This window comes from Cryptomeria japonica, chromosome 7 (genome assembly GCF_030272615.1).
Source record: "Cryptomeria japonica chromosome 7, Sugi_1.0, whole genome shotgun sequence".
Lineage (NCBI taxonomy): Eukaryota > Viridiplantae > Streptophyta > Pinopsida > Cupressales > Cupressaceae > Cryptomeria > Cryptomeria japonica.
Window position 1 is genome coordinate 720927681 of NC_081411.1, and position 24189 is coordinate 720951869.

Below are 24189 nucleotides of genomic sequence, written 5' to 3' on the forward strand. Positions count from 1 at the left end.
AATACCAATTATTGATCCCAAAAAAAAGCATATGTTATACCAAAAAAATTACTTCTCCTACAATTAAAAGCTAATTAATAACAATATTGTAACAAATATGAGATCAAAGATTTAATACTTTGTCAAGATGGCAAATTTTCTAAAAAGGTAGAAGGACGAGATATCTTCATTTTGTGAGGATGAAATGTTGTTGTACTTCAAGATCAAACAGACCAGTACAAGTTTTTTTGATGCAGCTTAAACTTTTTGGATGATATTTGTATCTATGTTATTATGACTAAAGCCCCAGGTGTAGTCGATAAATTATGGTTAGGCTTTGGAAGGTTTAAGAATTGGTTTTAAGGACTGATTTGTAGAATCTTTTAAATGTAATTTCTAAATATGGGGGAAAATTACTTACACTCGTTGTCCCTTGGTCGATTTTCCCTTTCTGAGTGCCCTTGCCTCTCGCTCTGGCTTTCCTCCAACCAAATGGTTCCTAGAATTCCTCCTTGACTTAATGGCCTTGCAAAACTCGTCCAATGAAGTCTCACAACTCTCCAATCAGGGGTTGTATGCAGTGGTTCTTGGTGCAACTATTCAGTTAGGGTCTCAGTGCAGTGTGCTATGTCATTCTCTTGCGCGCATGCGTGGTCAAAATTTGAAATACATAGTTTATATATATGTTATGTCAGCATATAGTTTATATATAAAATATATATTCTATGTCAACATATAGTTTATTTTAGTTTCTACCAAATTTAATTTTTGTATGGTGGCTTGCTGAGCTTATATAGTTGGCTTTCTCTTTCTTTATAATTATTGATAATTTATATCCTATGATATGATTGAATATTATGTACAACCCTAGTGATTGTTAAAAAGGCTTATGATATGTGATGTTTAATCATGATGGATGTTTAAGAATCAATGATTGAAATATTTATCCTTGTGTATACCAAGTTTTCTTCTATCCTATGATTCATTGATTGTTAGTTTAAAACGTTCATAACAACTAACATGAATATGAATTATGATGTGGGTGTGGGAATGGATTGTTGAATATGAAGGAATGGTTTAGGAAAGTACTCCTTAATCCAAATGAGTCATTTTCTTGTCATGGAATGTGTTAAGAGACTTTAAAAATATATTCAATCTAATTAATATTGACACATCTAAAGCATGCCAAAGGCACTTTGGAGAAATGCTATGACATAAAGAAGAATGTTTAGCTAATATCAAGTCTTGATCCATGAGGGTAGGAAAACATAGATGTATTGGTATAAAAGGTTCCATTCAACTTGAGAAGAATGGTTTATTTGATCATTGTTGTTGAAGTTCATTAATGAAAAACTTGAAGGATAAAACAGTTAAATATGCATCAATTACAGAGTTTGCTTAATACATGAACAAGAGTGCTATATGTGGGGACAAATATGTCTTCCATGAGGGTCAAGCTCATCATGTAGTAACAAAAGGAAATGAAATCAATGAATTCCACTGTAAAGTTACTGAATTGATGGAGCTATTACAGTTACTCCATCAATTCTTGTAAAGTTCTATACAATACCCAGAATTCTATTAACCCATAACAAAATACGTAAATAACAAATAAATTATGCAATTTGTAGCTGGCCTTGGACCTAGAAAAGTTGCTTCCATACAAAGGGCTATTTTGAGGGCTAGAAGGGTTTAAAGTCGTAGAGAATTGTTGACCCCTATAGAAGATATGAAGTGACTTGTCTTTATAAATGTTGTTGGTTTTTTTAGTGTTAGAGGGACCGAGCAAGAAGCTTCTGGGAACCATGTTATGGATCCATTGGATGATACTATAATTCATCTAGAGTCATATGAACTAGCCAAGACAATGGTTGAGGGTGTATGCTATGAATATGAAGGACAATATATAGATGATACGGATGAGGAAACATAAGAAATGGCAATTCAACATGTCAAAAAATATCCCCATGTGTTAAGGGCCCTTGATATTAATGAGTATGCTAGAAGTGTGGAACAACGAACATCCAATAAAAAGTGGGAAACTCTTGTTGACATACAGATTGAATTGGTACATGGATTTAAGGATTGGCAAGCACCATATAAAGAGCCATCCCAAGATGAGGAATTTTATCTGCTAACTGCAGAAAATGAAGAGACCCTTTAAGTGGGGAAAAGTGTACAAGCAACTACCCATAGAATACTAAATAATCATAGAAAAGTTGCTTCCATAAAAGGGCTATTTTGAGGGCTGGAAGGGTTTATAGTCATAGAGAATTGTTGACCCCTCTAGAATCTATGAAGCGACTTGTCTTTATAACTAGCAGCCATAGAATGGAGAGGTTAAGGAGGTTGAGGATCCATATTTTGCCAAAGTGGATACCATTAAGCAAAGTGAACAAGTTGCTAATGCCCTACTATTCAAAAAGGGAATTCAAGCTAATTCGAGCTAATAATTTGGTCACAATTTGATTACTAGTTTCTAAAGCTCTACTATTCGGCAAGGGAATTCGAGCTCATATTTGGTCCCAATTTTTTAATGAAATAAATCAGGATTCATGTAGCAGGGAATTGAGGCCCCAGTAGAGGCAACTCCAAATCACCTGACCTTTATGTCCCTACACAGGGAGGGGACAACTAGGGAACAAGCTACATAGGCTACCCACCTATATGCCCTGGCTCCCCACTTCTCTGCCCTCTTCCTAGGCTCCCCCCCTTCTTACCGTTCTTATTATTGCTATAAGAATACAAATGATCTGGACAATTAACTATCTGGGCAAGGGATATGCCCAGTTGTTCTTGCTATAGGAATACAAACATAATACAATCTCATGAAATTTGTTCTTGCTATCGGAATACATATAGAATACAATCTCATGGCCTTACTATTATAAAGGGAGGCGTTAGGAACTTCTTTTTATGGAAGTTTTTCGGACAAATGCAAAAACCAAAAGTAAACTTAAAATATTTAGACAATCCAAAAAGAAAAGGCCATAGAATTGTAGGGCCATTTCATTCAAATTAAATTCCAATTCATTCAAACTGATATCAAAGGCCCTACTATTCTATGGAGCTATTTAGCAGGAATTAAAGCCGGTTACAACTGGAAATAAAGTGAACAAGAGAATGCAAGGAAAGTAAAGGAACTTGAAAAAAATCTTGATGACAAGAATGAAAGGACCAAACTCTTGTATAGTTGCTGTTGAGCATCTATCTGCAGCAATTATGCCTACTTCCTCCCAATTTTTGCACCCTGAGCCTATGTATAATGATGGTGCGTAATTACTTTTAAAAAAAATAATACCTCATGTTCGTTGGAACTTTGACATAAAATATGAAATCTAAACTATCGAAAAAGGTCAACCGGATGGTAACACACAAGTAGAAGCATGTGATCGGGATAGAATACACCGATGAAGTCCATGAGTAGAACGCACACTAGCGGAAATGGAGAAATCTTGTATTGCCAATAGCCAATGATGCTATCGGTAAGACTTATTCTGCTGGACACTAGCAAAAGTAAAACTGATCATAAGAAAAGGTTACAGTGATAAAGGGTCAAAGCTTATGCTGAGGAGACATAATGTATTGGGAGGAGTTACACTGAAGGAAAAGACATCGGGGAAATTATGCCCATCGCCTAAACATATTTTAAGCTATCCCGATGCCTGATGAGACTAGCATAATAACTCCCACCGATTAGCAGGAAGATAGGTCATTGACTTATGTTATCATGAGTAAGAAGAAATCAAGAGGTTGTCATTAGACCAACATATGCTGATGGAATTCCGATGTCAAATATAAAATCTACACTATCAACAAAAGTCAACCTGATGGCAACACACAAGTAGAAGCATGTGATTGAGATAGAATACACTGATGAATTCCATCAGAAGAACGCACACTAGCGGCAATGGAGAAATCTTGTATTGTTGATAGCCGATGATGCTACCGGTAAGACTTATCCCGTTGGACACTGGCAAAAGTAAAACACATCGGCAAAAGTTACAACGATAAAGGGACAAAGCTTATGCTGAGGAGACATAACGTATCGGGAGGAGCTACGCAGAGGGAAAAGGCATCGGGGAAATTATGCCCATCACCTGAACACATTTTAACTTATCTTGATGCCCGATGAGACTAGTGGGATAACTCGCACCGATCTATAGAAACAGAGGTCATCGGGTTATGTTATCTTGATGAGTAAGAAGAAATCCAGAGGCTGTGAAAATCAACGGACCAACATATGCCAATTAACAGGTAAAATCCGTGTTTGTCGGGATGTGGACGTGAAATTTCAGCATGTCCGAATTCCAATGAACATGGGGTATAATTTAAAAATAATAAAAATCAATCCGACAAAGAAAAGAAATCCCATAGCCAGTCAAAAATGTTCGTCATTTTTTTCGTCCGAATTCTGATGTGAAATTTTAACACGTCAGAATACTAATGAACACGGGCTAATTTAAAAATAAAATAAAAATTAATCCAACAAAACAAAAGAAATCCCATAGTTCATAGGAAATGCTCGTTGGAAAACCACTCCAAATGTACTAGTGAACCAAAACAACTGGCATTGCCATCAATGCAACACATAATCAATTCCTTCAAATTGCCAACAATTTACACCATCCCGAGACCTAAATAATTAGGTTGGCCACCTAAAAGATAATACAATAGATTCATTATATAATCCTGCAAACCAATGATAAACAAAGTCGACCTAAGACCAAAACAACATAATGCAAACAATAAATCCAACCAGTGACGCATTAGGAGTATCAACCAACACGTGACACAAACCAGTCCATAACCTAGGAGAATAAGCCTGGACCTATAATAGGTCACCATAAGCCAAATGAAGCATCACGAACAACTGGAACACAAACATGATAATCATCAACATCTTGATAACCTTATAGAAGCTAAACCAACACCACTTATCGGATTCATCAAAAGATCTTCATCAAAGTGTTGTCGGTAAAACCCTTACCGATGACAAAAAGGCTTACTAGAATAACTGATAGCATCCAAATCATCAAATCATGAACCAATTGAATGTGATACACATCAGGAACACATGAATAACTAATCCAAGCCAAAATCACAAGTTGGAACAAATCAAAGAATACCGGGGATGGTCTCTAGATCAATATCATAATCCAACCACTCTACCGGAAGTCGGTATACAACAAAACAACTAGTGTTGACATCAATGACAAAACATCAATGCAACCCATAATCAATTCCTCCAAATTGCCAACAACGACTTGTGAGTTGAACATGGGCATTGATTAGAACCTTGTTGAAGTAACCCCTGATATTGGTGCAAAACTTATAGGTGTTCATGTTGTGTTCAACTAAGTTGGATCCATTTGTGTGCTTGGAGCAACACTTTGTGTAGGAGTTGTTGTCGTAGATGCATTGGGAATCTGTGTTGCTTTTAGATTCAATGTCACTCTAGGTGGTGTTATTGTTGACATGTCAAAATTAGGTGACAACTTTTCTCCATTTTTAATCAATAGAGACAAATACTTGTCTCTATTGTTGTTGATAAGGGCATTGATTATAATTAATACTTGAGGGTTTTTTTGACCTACCTCTATTTCCTCTCGTGTTAACCCTATTTGCATCTCCTGTATTGTTGGTAATCTATTGGTATCAAAGCTTTATTTCTTGATTGAGAGCTTGAGCTTCTGGTTGTTTTCATGTTCCAAGTTGGGTTATAGTATGGGTCACTGTTTGAATCCATCTGATTTTTTGCCTTTTATGACCTTGTTACTATCATGTAATCTTGACACTCTATGACTCATTATGATCTCCTAAATGCAAATGGTATATTGAGATGGATGTAATAATTATGACTTAATTATGTATGCTATCTATGAATGATGACACCCTACTAAGATGACTAGTGAGAAATAGGACTATCTGCCATAAGTTTTTTGACAAATTGTCAAAAATATTCTTGTTCTCTTTGTTCCTTGATTTCTTTTTCTAGTTTTGTATCAAGGCAGACAGATTTTCGGATTTTATTATCTATGACAGCTTCTACTTCCTTATATTGTGGAAGATCAATTGTTAATTCCCAAGCAAGATTGTCCAAACCATCAGTTATCTCTAATTGATCATTGTCTAGTCCAAGATTGGGTTGTTCGAATAGAAATACACCATCTCCTTTTAGACCCATGCAAAGGATATTCTTTTAAGACCTCTATGATGAAAAGGACTATGATAAATTCTTATTGAATACTATGCAAATATTATTTGGGTACTAAGATGAGATGTGCAATGTAAAGACTTTATTTAAGAGGAGTGTGAATGGTGGACTCTATCGTTAGTTGAATGCAAATGATGGACTTTTCTCTCCTAATTGTGAAGACTTATGCAAGATGTGAATGAAAGACTTAGGCTATGCATTGCCTATATGTGTGAGGACCTATGATCACTTGAAGTATCATTTTCCTCCACACTCTTGAATGTTGGCAAAGTTTGTTAAACTTGTTGGATGTAAACACTTGGTTGTTCTCTTGAATTTTTGGCTCTTAATTGTTGAGTTGAGAAACTTTTGGTTAATGTTGGTATTCTATTTTTGTTAGTGATTCTCTGAATATTGATATTGCAGCAAAGACAAAGTAGACACAACAAAGAATAAAAAGTCATAAAACAAATTCTTGTTTAAGGATCCTTTGTCAAATTCCCATTGATTTTGGAGTCTTTTTCTAGGCCCAATTTTGTTTTCGTTATAATTGGTCAATCAATTGCACAACAAGAAGACTCTCTTAATAGTCAAAGGGTCACAAATGATACCATATCCCACATCTTGATACTCTGTCAGATCAAATAACCCTGTCACACCCTAAGATGCACTCATTTTTTGCCTTTGTCCAAAAATTAGACCAAAGAAAAGTGCTCCTCAATTGGCCAGTTATCCTCGGAGATATATAGTTAGTGTCTTGGGGGTAGATTCTTCCCTACCCTTGCACTATGATATCACCATGCTTGGTTATTGACTTGGTTGAAAGCTTCTAATTCTAAGGCTTTTAGTAAAGGTTTTGTTCAGTGCATCAAAGATAAACTCCCTGAGGAGGCTTCCCAACCTTTAAAACAAAGGCTTTTCACATCTTAAAAATATTGAGGGAAGGCTATCAATGCAAAACTACCATTGGAGGGGATTTTTGTTTGCCTCCACATTTGATTATAGTGGGTTGGTAAACTTGGCTATAAAGTTGTTACCCGCTTAGGTCATTCCCCTCTCACTGGCCTTAATGGTGGCTTAAGGGCAACTCAAGATGGAAGGCCTTCTAAAGGTTTTAATGCATGAAATTGAAAGAAAGCATAAAAGAGATTGTTTCAGCTTTTTGATCACCCATTAAAGGGGAGAGCATATACTTGTCACCTCACAAACATGTAGGATTTGAGAAATACAAATCCACAGAACCCAAAAGAAACCTGCATGCAAGAAACCTGTCACAGAGAAAGAGAGAGAACGAATACAAGGGTTTTGGCTCTGACAAAGAGAAAAGATGTATTATCAGAGAAAAATGAATCAAGAATATGAATAATACAAGAGATCAATCCTTATAAAGGAGATCAACACCAAAAGGAAAACCTAACCCTAAGGTGTGAGCATTTAATAATTAAATATTAATTATTAAATGACTAATGTATGCATAAAGAGAAATCTTAAGAGGAGAGCAAAGTTAATTAATTACTTTACTCTAACACCCCCCCTTAAGATGAGCTACAATGCAGCTACAAACAATGCAGAAAAAAGCAAAGGAACTACAATGCAAAAGAGGGTCCCGGCAACAAAGCCTGATGAGGTACCCAAATACAAGAAAATCTCTATAAAGCGGAGTAAAGGAGAAAACCCAGTGGGAAAAAACTCCTCTCCAAAAAGAGATAAAGAATCATGCTGAAAAGAAAACATGAAGGAAGGAAGGCCTCACTGAGACCCCCCAAGGACAACTTCCTTCACCCCAAGCATTGAGCGCAACTGAAGATAGCGCGGAGATGCCAAGGGTTTAGTGAAGATGTCTGCAACCTGCTCCTCTGTAGGAATATACTCCAAGATGAGAGAACCATCCTGAATCAACTGTCTGATGAAGTGCATGTGTATTTCAATATGCTTTGTCCGCTGATGCTCCACTGGGTTGCGAGAAATGTGAATGGCACTCTGGTTGTCACACCAAAGAATAGTGGGACAATCTGGAGGAAACCCAAACTCTGTCATCGATTGCCGAAGCCATAAAACCTCCTGACTGGCTAACACTGCTGCACGGTACTCAGCCTCTGTAGATGATAATGCAATAGCAGATTGCTTCTTGCAAGACCATGTGATAGGACCAGAACCAAGGCAAAAAATGAAGCCAGAAGTAGACTTCCGATCATTGACATCACCAGCCCAATCGGAGTCAGTGAAGCCAATGATGTGAGGGGATCCTGAAGAGTAGTGAATGCCATAATGTGTGGTGCCCCGAATATATCTCAAAATACGTTTGGCTGCTTGCCAATGGCTCTCATGAGGATCATGGGAGAACCGAGAGACAAGGCCAACCGCAAAGGAAAGATCAGGACGAGTATGTGTCAGGTACAACAGACTGCCAACCAACTGCCTGTATAAAGTAGGGTCTACTGAAGGAGTAGAGCAAGTGGAAGACAAAACAACACCTGACTGAAATGGAGTGGGGGCAGACTTGCAATCAAGCATGCCAAATCGCTGAAGCATATCAAGAGCATACTTCTCCTGAAAAATGGAAATCCCATCCGAAGACTGAATAACCTGTAGACCCAGAAAGAAGTGCAAGAGACCAAGATCGGTCATCTCAAACTGCTCCATCAAAGCTCTCTGAACACTCTGAATCATGGAGGATGAGCTACCTGTAATGATGAGATCATCTACATATAGCACTAGAATCAAAAGATCACCCTCCTGACGCTGAATATAGACTGTGTGATCGGAATGACAGCGTGTGAAGTGCGAGGAAAGCAAGAAGGAGTCCATCTTCTCATACCAAGCCCTGGGGGCTTGTTTGAGACCATACAATGAACGTCGAAGTCTGCAAACCAAAGAAGTGTCCTGCACAAAACCCTGAGGCTGCTCCATATAGATCTCCTCATGTAGGTCTCCATGCAAGAAAGCACTCTTCACATCCATCTGAAACACTGTCCATCCCTGTGAAGCTGCAAGTGAAAGTACCAGGCGTATAGAATTCATCTTGGCGACAGGAGCAAAGGTCTCAGAGTAGTCAATACCCTCTACCTGAGAAAACCCCTTCGCAACAAGACGGGCCTTATACTTATCAATAGAACCATCTGCAGCATACTTGGTACGATACACCCACTTGCACCGAACCAACTTTCTTCCCTTAGGAAGAGGACAAAGATCCCAAGTATGATTCTTCATCAAAGAAGAATACTCCTCATCCATGGCCCTATCCCACTCTGGGTGTCCTGTCGCCTCTGAAAACTTTTGAGGATCATCTGAAAGGGTATGACTCAAAAGACTAGAACCAGATGTCTGAGCACGAGTGCGATGAGTATCTGAAGGATCACCTGCCAAAGAACCAGCTGCTTCAACAGTATCACGGGCCCACTTCGGCAAAGACGGAGCAACTGGTGGTGGTGGAGATGGTGGATCATGATCTACATCATCCTCAAGAGATAAGTAATCCTCAAGAGATGAAGAGGAAGGAGTAGGCAATGAGGGAGAAGCTGGTGATGGAGAATCCATCTGAGGATAGCACTCATCAAACTGGACATCCCGCCGAAACAAGACCTCTCTAGAATCAGGATCAAACAACCTGTATGCCTTAACATCCTCACAGTAGCCAACAAATATGAGTGGTCGGCTCTTCCTCTCCATGGCTATCCGCTGAGCATCAGGAATAAATGCCCAAGCCTCACTACCAAAAACTCGGAATGTAGAAACATCAGGCTTGACATGGGTCCAAGCCTCCTCAGGAGTCATATGTCGTAATGCCTTATGGGGCATCCGGTTCTGAATATAATTGGCACAATTGACTGCCTCAGCCCAAAATGAAGAACTCATAGCTCGAGACTATATCATACAATTTGCCATCTCCCGTAAGGTTCTGTTCTTTCTCTCAGCAACACCATTCTATTGAGGGGTATAAGGAACTGTAAACTGATGCTGTAAACCATGCTCAGTGCAAAAATCTCTGAAAGCCTGATTTACATACTCCCCCCCATTATCTGTGCGTATCCTCCTGATAGAAAGTCCAGATTGCTTCTCCACAAATGTCTTAAACTTCCTGAAAGAGTCAAAGACATCAGACTTGTACTTAAGAAAGTACACCCATGTACGTCTGGAGAAGTCATCAATAAAAGTGAGTACATAACGGGCCCCTGAAAAAGAAGGAGTCGGAAAGGACATAAGATCACTGTGTACCAACTCTAGGGCTGCCCTAGCACGAGAGGCTCGACCCTTAGGAAAAGGATCTCGATGATGTTTGCCAAGGACACAACCACGACATACACCATCTGTACAAGAAATCTGTGGAAGTCCAATCACAAGTGCCTGTGTACTCATCTGCTGTAGATATCTGTAATTGACATGACCAAAACGCTCATGCCAAAGCCTGCTCACTAAATCTGCATGTGCTATAAGAGAGGAACCAACAGTGTCTGAACTCTCAAAGCCATCAAAACTATATAAGTGAGATGCAGAATCCACACTCCCAGTAGCCACAACCAAGTCAGGATCATGAAGATCTCGAATAACCACATCATGTGGAGAGAACTCAACTGTCTTACCAAAGCCAGAGTGGCAAATCTGATAAACAGATAGAAGGTTTGTCGAAATGTCAGGAACCAAAAGCACATCCTGAAGACAACCACCATCCAATGAAACAGTACCAGAACCCTGAACGGAAAGTTGTGCTGAGTCACCAACTGCAATGAATTTTTAATTATTATTAAGTGGTCTTTCAGAACTAGACAGAAGATGCAGAAGGGGGTTTGATTTTTTTTGTATTGGTGTTTGTAAATTCTAGTTTTCTGATGTAAATAACAGAAAGCAAGAGAAAACACCCCCCCACAATGCAAAAAATTAATCCCCAGTACAAACTGAAAGCCAGAAAATGATAGAAAGCAATAACGGGTTGAGACAAAATTTGGAGCACCTGAAGAGTTTTTCTGATGAAATAGACTGTAGATCTGAAAAGAGCATAGAACCAACTTTCCGACGCCTATTCTCTTTCGAAAAACGGAGTCCGTATGCAAAAGATATGGCTCCTGGAGTGCAAAAAACTTGTTCTGACTTCGACTGGCAAAAAACACTACAAAACGGAAAAATCAGAAAAAAAGATCTGCATCTTTTAGATCGGGCTCGGAACCAGCTTTCCAACGCCTATTTTCATTCGAAAATCCGAGCTAAAATACCCGAGTTATACCCGATTTAGTAAAACTGCTCCTAAAGGGCCCAAATAAGCTCTTATAGCCCTCAAGGGCTAAAAAAATAGGCCCCTGGTCCTCTGGGTGACCAGGAGCTGGCGCAGGGGGGGCTGGCGGTGCGGAGGCGGCGCAGGGGAGGCACAGCTGGATCCGGTGGGGTGCAGGCGGCGCGGGTGGCGGCGGTTTTTGCCGGTGGCGCGGCAGTGGGGACCGGGCCGCGGCCGGTGGTTACCACCGGCGGCGGTGGCCGCCGGGCTATGCACCGGTGGTGCTGGCCTTAAGAAAGGGCTGCGCCCGGTTTTAAAAAACCGTGGGGTTTTTTTGTTTTTTTTTTTTTTAATTTTTTGAAAATTTCGCCTCGGTTGTCGTGCCCTAGGGCCGTACGGCCTTGGGGCCAAAAAAAATTTGCCTCCTGGTGCAACTGTGTCCAAATCGGACGAATTTTATATGGAAATAGGGGTTTTTGGGCGCTACGAGCTCAACGATGAGGTCCGTTTGGGCTCAAAGTGCACCGAAAAAAAATACCCCCTATTCCAAAATAAAAAAACAGAAGACAAACACAGATCTGATGCAACCAAAACCTGGATCTCAAAATCTTTCAAAATTCTGAACAAGCTGCAGTAGATCCAGCTCTGATACCATGTAGGATTTGAGAAATACAAATCCACAGAACCCAAAAGAAACCTGCATGCAAGAAACCTGTCATAGAGAAAGAGAGAGAACGAATACAAGGGTTTTGGCTCTGACAAAGAGAAAAGATGTATTATCAGAGAAAAATGAATCAAGAATATGAATAATACAAGAGATCAATCCTTATAAAGGAGATCAACACCAAAAGGAAAACCTAACCCTAAGGTGTGAGCATTTAATAATTAAATATTAATTATTAAATGACTAATGTATGCATAAAGAGAAATCTTAAGAGGAGAGCAAAGTTAATTAATTACTTTACTCTAACAAAACACACAAAATAATATTCTTTTTAACCCCAATTACAAAATTTTCTAGTCTAAATGGAGATGTTGCTCCATGAAAACATGATATCCATTTTACACTTCATAGCAATTGTGAAGCAAAAAGTAGATTGTTTGTGGTTTATTTTAAATGCACCAAAATGAAAGATTTTTTAAGCTACCCTTGTAAGGAGACTAGAAAAGGGTTAGTTGAAACATGGTGGGATTTCCGGCCTAAATTTCTTCTTAGTTATAATCGTTCTATTTGTAGAAACAAAATGGAATTCTGACAAAAATGACAGAAAAATAGAAACAGAAACAATCTAACCTATTATAGCAATTGCAAATTAACTTTTGATCAATTGTGAACTAACATCTGTGCAAATGTGAATCAATGTAACAACAATTAAAAATTGCTATGCAATCAATTGCAAATTATAGTCAAGTCAATTGAGCATCACTTAAACCTGCAACTTTGAAAAAAAAATTAAACAACAGAAAAAAAATAAAAGAGAGAAGTTTTTCGCTTTCAATGAAATCATTCTAGATAAGGTTTCCCATTACTTCAATATCATCGTAAATGTTGAATTTTTCTAGGATTTGGTTTATGGTTTGATGATATAAAGCCATAGCTTTTCCCTCTTTAATATCTTGAAGTTGTGCTTTTGCTTTTATAAGTCTTTGATCTAGGCTTTGAGTTGTCTTCTATGCTATTTCCTCCTCCTTGCACCTGAAATATTGAAATTTATCTTGCATGTCATGGAGTTAGAAACATTTTATGCCTAAAAATAAACTCTTCCAGAATTGAAAGATTTTCATGGGTTAATCTCGCAAATGAATTTATAGCCAAAATGACACTAAAAAGTGAAATTCTGGGTTGAGCCTGCAATTGTGAACTATTTAAATCAATTGTGAATTAAAATAATATCAAATACGCATCAAAATTACATCAATTGCGAATTATTATAATCAATTATGAATTTCTATGTAATCAATTGCACACTCCATCCTGCTGGTCCATATGACCTTGCAAATTTAGAAAAATCAGAAAGTTAGACCAATAAGCTGCAAGTTCATGTCAGGTTCACCATTTATTTCATTCTTAAATATCATAAAATTAAATCTGATGAGTGGGTAAAGACGATCACAAATCATTAACTAATCAAATATAATCAAACATAGTGCAATAGAATATCAAATTGAAAGAAATGGAAACTTTAAACTAAGTAAAACTCCCTATTTCTGATTTGTGCTTCCATTGTTTTTCTCTGAAATTGCATGGGTGGCTTTCAGGTATTGCACTAAAATTCCTACATAGATTGGCAATTGCTTTGAAAAGTGTGATCTAGGTTGATTTGAGAAAATGGTGTTGTTTATATAGATTTTCATGAGAGAGGGGGAGGGATTTTGAACTCAAGTCCTGAGTGGGAGTGAACTAATTTAGATTGATAAGTTAACAGAGTTGATAGATTTGTTAACTCATTTGATTGAGTAGTCAACTGAATAGATTGAATACTGAACTAAATAGATTACTCAATTGACTGGATTGATTGATCAAATTCAACTAAATGGATTACAGAGATAAGTGAATTGATTGATTAGTCAGAAAAGGTGATTTGGAGTGAAAAGGGGTGATTGAAGAGTTAACTGAGTTAACTGATTAGTCAACTGATTCAAGATCAATCAGTTATGATTTCAACATGTGCTGTAGGATTTTGAAGTTGAATTTGATTTTCATTTTCAATTTGGATTTTAATTTGGATTTTTGAATGATGAAATGCACATGCAAACTATTAAAATTTATTCAAATTTAGATTTGGTGAAATGTTAATTTGATGATTTGGAATTAGACAAAATTAATTGAAATCCACATTTGGGGAATTATGAATAAGTTAATTAATTTAAATAATTTAAATGAAATTATTTAAACATTGGAATATAATTAATTAAATAATAAAGATTATTTAATTAAGGAATAAATTGTAATTAATTAAATAATTAATATTCAATTAATATTTATGTAAGAGTTAATTGACTAATTAATTAAAGAATAGAAATTGAATAATTCATAATGTTAAAGGGTGATGATTGAGTCACTTTAGAAGAATAATAAGCTTAATTAAATAATTAACAAATTACATAATTAATTTAGATGAATAATTAGTGTGCGATTAATGAGACATTTTTTGGTGTCTACAAGAGGAGGACACAAAGTAGAGGTTATCCCTATTTTCAAGGGATGGAAGTAATATAAGTATTTCTAGAGTTTATGATGCAAAGAAAGTAATTTAGACTTTTGTGCAAGCAATATCACTAGGTTTATGAATCTTATATCCACCATAGTGGAGCACCTAACATGGGATGCGATATATTTTCATTAACATGGTTGAGTGAGCACATCATGGGATTGACTATTCTTTCTAATATAGTTAGTCAAGATTAAATTACACAAGTATGATTTTGTTAGTGCTAAATCCAAAAGTAAATGAATAAATTTGTTTAAAGAACCATTTAAAGAAGGTAAGAGAAGTCATTTAAATTAGTAGGGACTAACAAAATCCAAAAGTAAATGATTGAATTTGTTTAAAGAACCATTTAAAGAAGGTAAGAGAAGTCATTTAAATTAGTAGGGTGATGTTTTTGTTGCAATTTTATTCAAAGGACATGAACATATGTCTAATATAATACATGGTGTTTAAAATGAATATGGTAGGAGGTTGGTCAAAGACATCACAAGCTTAGGATAATGGAGGATTGGTTTTTTGTTCATGTTATTTTATATAGATTAATTACCATAATATCATTCTTAAGATAAAATCAAAATCAAGTGTAGAAAAAGAAGACAAAAAGACACAATATAAACTTTTTCCCTCTACAATACTCATACAAACCTCATTAAATAATAAAATAAATATAAACTAAATGTTAACCTAAATTAAATATTCATGCACTTAAAACATAATTCATATTAATTTTAAATTAATTTTACTTTTTGATAATTAATGATACTTAATTACAATTATTATAAATGCGACAATAAATATTTATCTAGAAAATAAAAATATAATATTATATAGCTAACTGATGTATTTAATAGATTGTCATATTAATTTAGTTAAATAATATCATTATAAAAATTAGTGAACTATTGCCTAAGTATTATATTTTTCAAAATTAATAAAGAACTTGTATTGTTTATTGAGCATTAATTTTTTCAAAATTAATATAAATTGAGAATTTTTTCGTTAGAGTGTAATCAATTGGTTGAATATAATTCAGGATGATAAATTTTTTTGTAATAGTCCATCTTTCAAAATTCAAATCTCTCAATAATAGGAGATAATCTCTCAAAATTAATAAAAATTGATATATTTTTTTAATGTATTATAACTCAATTACTTGAATACAATTGAAAATAATGATAAGTTTTTTTTGTTAGACAATTGCCAAAATTCAAATCTCTCCATAATATAATTAATTTTATGCCCTACCACATATGATGTGACAATGATTTATGAAAAAACACCTTATCCAAGGAGTTTACCATGCCCCATTTTGAGATCTGAAAATAAATTAATGATATATATAGGATAAAGCAATAGTTAAGTTTGGGTGAGATTATTTGAAGGTTAGAGATCCATTGAGAAAGTGGTAGGGGGTGACCAAGTTGTTGATATATGTAGGACAATTATTTACATTACTAGGAGACAAAATATAGCTTATCCATAATTTCAAGGGAGCGAAATAATGTCAATCTTTCTAGAGTGTATGATATGAAGAAAGTAATTTAGAGTTATTTGCAAGAATTATACCCAAGTGTATGGATCTCATATCCACCATAATGGAGCACCTAACAAGGGATGGGATACATTTTCATTAATATGATTGAGTGAGCACATGATGGGATTGACTACTTTCTTTTTATCTACTTATTCAAGATTATATAACACATGTATGATTTATTTAGTTCTTAATCCAATGATGGGCGATTAAATTTTTTAATAGAATCATCTTAAGAATGTGAGAGAAGTAATGTAAATGAGTAGGATGATATTTTTGGTGCAATTTTATCCAAAGAGCATGATCACATGTCTAATTTAATAAATGATGTAAAAATTGAGTATGGTAAAAAGTTTCTCAAGGCCATAATAAGCTTGAGATCTAATGGAGTATTGGTTTTTATTCATTTTTTTGTTTTGTTGTTGTTTTTTTATCAAGAGATAATCTGGTGACCCAAACCAACAACCCAATCACACATTGCCTCGGTCTCACTTAAAACATATCAAATTAGTAACAAAAATATTATATTTGAAAATGAAACCAAAAATAAGTGTAAAAGAAAAAGAAAAAGACATTTTGTATACTTTTCTCCTCTATAATATTTGTAAAAAAGTAATTAAATAAAAAAATAAATGTAAACTAAATTTCAACCTAAATAAAAATATGTTTCTAATTTAGATCTAAAATTGATTATATGTGCACTTAAAGATAATTAATGCTGGTTTTAGATTAATTTTATTTATACTTAACTAATGATATTTTATTAAAATTCATATAAATTGAAAAATAAATATTTTTGTTGAAAATAAAAATATAATATTATAGTTAAATGATTTTTTAATAGTATTTGGCTATGTAGTGTCATGGTTAAAACACTTTACTATAAAGTTGCCAGAAAAAAAAATGTATTTAATAGATTCACATATTATTTTACTTAAATTTCTTTAGCATTGCCATTATAAAGATTTGTGTTATTACTTGAGTACTAAAATTTACTGATAATTTAGATTAAAAAATTATGCACACTTAAAACATAATTAATGTTAATTATAACTTCATATTTTATAATATATAATGAAAAGTATCTAATTATTTTATTAATAAATTCAATGATAAATATGTGTTTCTTGAAAATACAAATATAATATTATATACTCAAGTGATGATTTAATAGGTTCTCATGTTAATTTCATTAAATTTCCTTAACACCATCACTATAAAGAATTTTCTTTTCTAGTATAAAATTTCTTAAAATTAATATAAGTTGAGATGATTTTCATTAGATTGTAATTCAATTGGTTTAGTATAATTGATGATGATGATATGTTTCATGATTAGATCATCCACCATAATTGAAGTGTCTCAATAATATGAAACAATTTCTCAAATTTAATTAAAAATAAGATATTCTTTCATTGGATTGTAACTCAATTGCTTGAATACAATTGAAATAGTGATATATTCATTGATAAGACCATCTACCAAAATTCAAATCTCCATAATATAAACAAAGTAAATTCAATCTTTAAATAACTCAATCCCCACTATAAGTTGAAAAACAAATCAATTACATTGAAAACTTAATAAATTTTTGGTTTTTTAGCATTAAATTTTTCAAAATTACTATAAATTGAGATATTTTTCATGAGATTGTAATTTAATTGGATGAGTACAATTGAAAATGATGATATGTTTCATGATTAAACCATCTACCACGATTCAAATTTCTCAATAATATGAAAATAATTTTTCAAAATTAATAAGAACTGACATATTCTTTCATTAGATTGTAACCTAATTATCCAAATACAACTAAAAATATATTCTATGATTACACAATCTACTAAAATTCAAATCTCTCCATAATAGAATCAAACCAAATTCAAACTTTAAATAACTCAATCCCCACTATAATTTGAAAAACAAATGAATTACATTCAAAACCTCACAAAATTCAACAAAATCCATCTATTCGAAGCTAATCGGTGAACAAAGTCAATTGTGGAGGCGATGGTAATATTCCAAGCGGCTGACTATGGATAAGAACTTCTAGAATTTTGGCTCTCCATAATGGCGAAATAGCAGTAGTCTTCCCACCGCCTTGTGCACCAAGATTTCTCCTCAAAGAAAATATGTACAATTCCATACTGACTTCCACTGCAATTGCAATTGTCAGATCATCGAGACCCCACTTCATTACTAGCAGACACATTTATGGGAAAACGCAATTCATTACTGCAGATTCTTTCTCTTCTGCCACCATGTGGGACCATACTAACAACGACCGCCGTCAAATCCACAGACTGAATCATTTGATTTCTTAGTTTGAAAGTAAATGCTGAATCGCGGTTATTTGTGGTCTGGAAGATAAGAGAAGCACCCATTTCTCCAGTTGCCAAATTAGATGCTGTTGTTAGAATCACTGTAATATCCATCATACATATTACCACAGCCAGTAGAATTGCCTTCCTACTTCCAAAATGGTTAAAAAGGATTCGGAAGGCCCGTGAGTGTACAATTGTCATGTGCCGACATCCAGTAAATGACAGCTTTGCTGATAGAGAAATTGTCCTTCTCAATCTCAATTTTCTTCAAGTTACTTAAACCTAAAACAACCTTGTTATTAGTTTATTTTTTGAATACTCTGACCAAGCGATCATTTTCTTGTAAGAAAGGATAAAGGAAAACAAACAAAATAGTAATAGAACTTGAAAGTAATTGGATTGGAGATAAAGTTTAGTTTAATAATTTAAGGGAGAATTGCAATCATTTGGGTAAGCTTACTTTTCATCTAGTTTAGTTTTGCCTTTTTTCTGGCTGGTTTTTAACTACTGGGCGGTCTTTTGCAACTGAAATTCATAGACATCTGAATCTGATTGTTATTTGGCACTTCTATGTGCAGAGATGGTAAAAGCGAGATATAAGGATTTGTTTCAATCATTTGGGAATCTCATCCATATTCATTTTTCTTTAAAAACAATTAAAGTTGAACAATGTAAAATCAAAATTTTGAATCTAAAATCAATTAAATGTTGATGTTTTATGTATGATAGCTTTTGGTTTTAGTTGTTCATATTTTTTAATTGATGTTCTAAAGTCATTCCTAAACCTGTCATGAAGAAGATGAGAGAAATGACCAATCAGTAAATGTGAATGAAACTTGATTGAAAAATATACACAAAGTCAAACAACTATACAAAGTAAAAAACAACTATCATACACTGTTACATAAACTATGAAAAACTCATACCAACTATTTTGAAATCTTATTATCCTCTTGACTACTGTTTTCGTGATCTTATTACCCAAGTTAATCTGATGTAATGTCATCTTCAACATCCAAATGATTTTTATGTACCAGAGATAAAAAAATATAATTAACTGTAATTACTTCTAGATTCGACTGTGTATTCACCATGAGAATGATGGTGACAGAACTGTAGAATAAAAATATAATTTCATATTTTAGTTGCAGATGGCGAAATGCAATCCTGCTACCGACTCGGGTGGAATGCCAGCAAAGACGATAGCGATTGAAGACAACGAGAGGCCCGCGTGTGTTAAGTCAAGATAGAATGATTGTAATTTGTGGGTGGCAACAACTTCCAGAATGGGACCATCAGCCGCCCGCCGGCGCGGGCATTGCTGACTGAACAGTTGACAGTACGTCATCTTTCAAATTGCAAATTATTAAGAAGAGGCCGAGAGGACGCATGTGCACACTGCAACTGCTATTTGCAGTCTGCTCTTTACGTCTCATAACAACCATTAAAATAGCAGAGTCCGTGAATAACAGAAAGCTCTGTCTTCTATGGTTTCCCTGTTTGAACGAAGACATCATTTATTAACTTTTGACAGGCAATTCTGTTTGTATGCCGTTTTATACCCTCTCTCAGCGAGTAGTACCTAATCAAGTCACAGGTAAAATGTGTTCTCACAGTTGTCAGGGTTAACTGATTTCTGTCCAACTTCAGAACTCTGTTCATGTCCGTAAAAAGATAAGGGAGTTCGAAACGTTATTAAAAGATTCCTGCTCTTTTTAAAGCTAATAGGTTTAAGAAAAAAAAGGAATCTTGTAGATAGGACACACGTCAACATATAGAATGCTGAGGTACCCTGACACCTAGCCTGCAGAATGGGAATAGACTAAAGCTAGCAATTTCTCATTGTCTTCAATAACATACAACCCTTTGTAAGAAAAACATTTTCTCCAGATTGATCTAAGCTAATCAAATAATCTTAATAGTCATTATATTTTAGAATTGAGTTAGTTTTAATTCAAAATTGAGTTGTTTTGATTGGTTAAAGTAGGATAGGTCTGAATCATTACATAATTATCAGGTAAGCATACAAAGGGAGGAACTCACAAGAAGTGAGACCACCAAGATTACAAGACTCAAGAAAGGACAGACCCTTTTTTGAAAGGAGGCTTTTGACCAGAGTACCCAACAGGTGGGACACATACCCATACCAATCACATAATCAGAATAGAGGAGTTAAGATAGCACCCTAAACCAACTAAAACCCTTGCATTAAAAACAAACCAGTCAAGGAAAAGGAAAATGAACAGCAGATTTTCAAAATTGAGTTGTTGCTTTTAGAAATGAAATATTATTAGATAAATTTTTTTTTTTTATATTCACTATCGTGGAATCTGGAGGTGTCCTTGCCGAAGCAAGACTAATCCCCCAGTGTGTACGACCCACTCACAAGGTAGCAACACATACAGAGTTAACACAGTCAGGGACTCGAACTCAAGACCATGGGGAGCATACCCACGCCTTAAGTTGCGATCCACGACCGGGTGAGCTAGGGCCAAAGCCCAATAAATTTATTTTTGGAAATAATGATTATGAAATATTATTGATGTTAAATTATAACTATTTGTTACATGTATAGAATTAATATTTTCATTGAAAAGATGATTTGGACTTTATGGGAGGTCAAATTTTGTTGAGGTTTAGATTAAGTACATTAGATTCAAACCTGCCACTATAGCCTTGAACTAATGTGTGAACCTAAGCATAGAATAATGAAACAATAAAATGTTTGTGAAGAAATTCATTCTGCTTTGCCTTCTTCATATTTGAATCTATCACGTTGGTATATACCAACATCTTAAGGTAGATTATAAGATTGGTAGGGTCACATTCTCTAAATCAATTATCTAGACAAACAACTTTATATCTTTTGACCAAATTCAGATCATAGATAACATACATAGACATGTAGATATCTATATGATTCAAATGTACATTTAATGATCATATATAACATGTATGTACATTACATTTTTTAATCCATGGTCTTTAAAGTGATTTAATAAATCTACAAAAGATTGGATAACATAACATAAACTAATAATTTTTTATGCTTAATTATCAAATATTGAATGATGCACTCTATAACAATAATAGAAATATGTACCATGTAACATTACTAGTGATATCCAAAATGCCTATATTCTTTACTTTTGATATGACTATTGAATAAGGTATCCTCAACAATAATTGAAATCTATTTATAGTTAATTATTAAATCCAAAATGATGCATACTATACTATCAATATAAATTAGTGTTATTAGTCATCAAGGATATTTTAGAATTTAAGATTATATGACTGTGAATAAAACATCCTTAGTACATATGTTTGATTGGTATATATGATCCTTAATAAACTACATATGTGAAATAGATCTAAAATTGTGGTGTGTATATAATGAACCATAATAATTATTTATCGAAATCCTCATTAGAAAATAATATAATTAATGGAGTAATAGGACAAGAAAAATATGTATCTATATTATTTATCATTCTTAGAATTTTTTTCATTTTTTTTGAATTAACATGATGGTTATCTAAAGTATCATGACACTCTATACATATCCATAGAATTTTTTTTGTCTATATTCTTAATACAATTAAAATTTAAATTTTTATATATTTTGGTTTTTTATTGAAAGGTATTGCTACATGAATTCAAATATTGTTAATACTCAAAAAATGAATCAAGACATTATATCTTATGTTTAAGACCCATACAATATTAAGCATAGTGAATTTTTACTCTATGATTCTAAAAGGAATGATTTCTCATTACAATTCTTTGTAAGAACATTGGCATGTTTGAATGAATGGATGTCATTGAGAGTATTCAAATTTAATCTCAGTATAAGTTGAAGTAGATTTCATAATAATTCTTACAACTTAGTAGAATTTGAAAGAGGGTTTTTTCTATAAGATTAAGTGTTATAGGTTTTGATTGACTTAATCCATATTTTTAATGGCTTCCTTAAAATTAAAAACCTAAGAAATTATTTTACTTTTGAAGCACTAAAGGACATATTGCAGTAAATAACAAGGATCCATATTTGAATATATTAGATGCAAGACATTAGGGATTCAATTAATCATATAATCTTAGAGAATGCACTTCAAACTCTAAGCCTAAGGACTTGTTTTCAATTGACAAGATAAACTCACAATCATAATTGATAAGATTATATAATACCTCAATACTTTTTTTCTTGCAGGACAAAGGATATTATTCCTGCATATCTTGATAAAATAATAAAAGAGAAATAAATAATATAGTAGTGTTAGAAACATGGTTGCGACTTGTTAATGCCTCATATAGCCATGATATTTAATGAATCAATGAGAAACAATTAAGCCATGTCATGTACCCAATAATTGCATTGCACAACATAAGGAGACTAAGGGCATACACCTTGAACAATCCTACCTATTACAAGTGAGGGGATTAAACCTATGATCTACACTCTGATACCACTTGCTAGAAATACAGTTTCTAGTGCACCAAAAGATTGACCTATTAATGCCTAATACAACCGTGAGATTTAATTAATTTCCAAGGTATTTAAGCCATGTTTTAAACTCAATCACAATACCACACAACACACAGAGACCAAGGCTGCACACCTTGCAATAACTAGGTCTCACAATATAACCAAAAACTTTGCACGAGGATATCCAAAATATTTATCTAGATACATCTTAGATTGCTCATTAGTATTGTATAACTAAATATGTTTTCTCAATAGTATATTAGTGTAATACCCTAAAAATGGTCATCCAAAACCATGGGCCCCTAATCTCAACTAATGTGCTTAAATTCAATAAAATTCATCAAGGTCCTGAATCAAATAATCAATTTAAATTAATCATGAGAGCCTAATTAATTAATTCCTAAGGTATAAAAAAGCAACATGGCAATTACAATTAATTAAATTCTCATTTAATTAATTGGTCAAATTCAAAATTCAAAATAGAAAATCTTTTAAAATCAAATATCTCATTTATTTAATTAAATATCTTTTTCATATTTAATAAATAAATAAAAATTACCATAAATCTTCAAAAAAAGGAAACAAATCAAGAAAGAGGAATTAATTTGAAAAATAAATTGGAAATTATGAGCACAAATTCAAAAAAGGAAACAAATTGACTGAACTCAAGAAAAATGGAAAAAATCTGAGTTGCTAATTTGAACTCAATCTTATCACTCCAAAATGAAATTAAATTGTCCAATCAAATCATTTCACCTGGATTGTGCTTCCTTCGAATTAATCTCGAGCGTTCAATAAAGATCAATCCCGACCTTTGGTCTCCCTCTTGATTTTCCTATAAATTCGGGCTCTCATTCTTCAATCAACACTTGAGAATTTTACAATGGTATTATGCTAATATTGTGTTGCAAGTTATCGAGGAAATTTTTAAGAAGCTTTCCATAGTTAATTCATTAGTCAACTTAGTTTTCATTTAGTTTTCATTTAATCTTAGATTCATTTATATTTCTAGTTCATTAGCTTAGATTCATTTCTCTTATTTAGATTCAATTTCTTGCATATAATCTAGCTTAGCTTCATTTAAAGCTTTGATAATTTAGCTTGATAATCTCATTTCACTTAATCAATTAATCTTGCATTCGCCTAGTTTCATGCATCTAAAAATCCTCCATTTGAGTGTAGTCTAGTCATTGGATAGCTTAGCAATCTGAGAGCAATCCACACTCGCACTTTCTAGGAGGCAATAAGC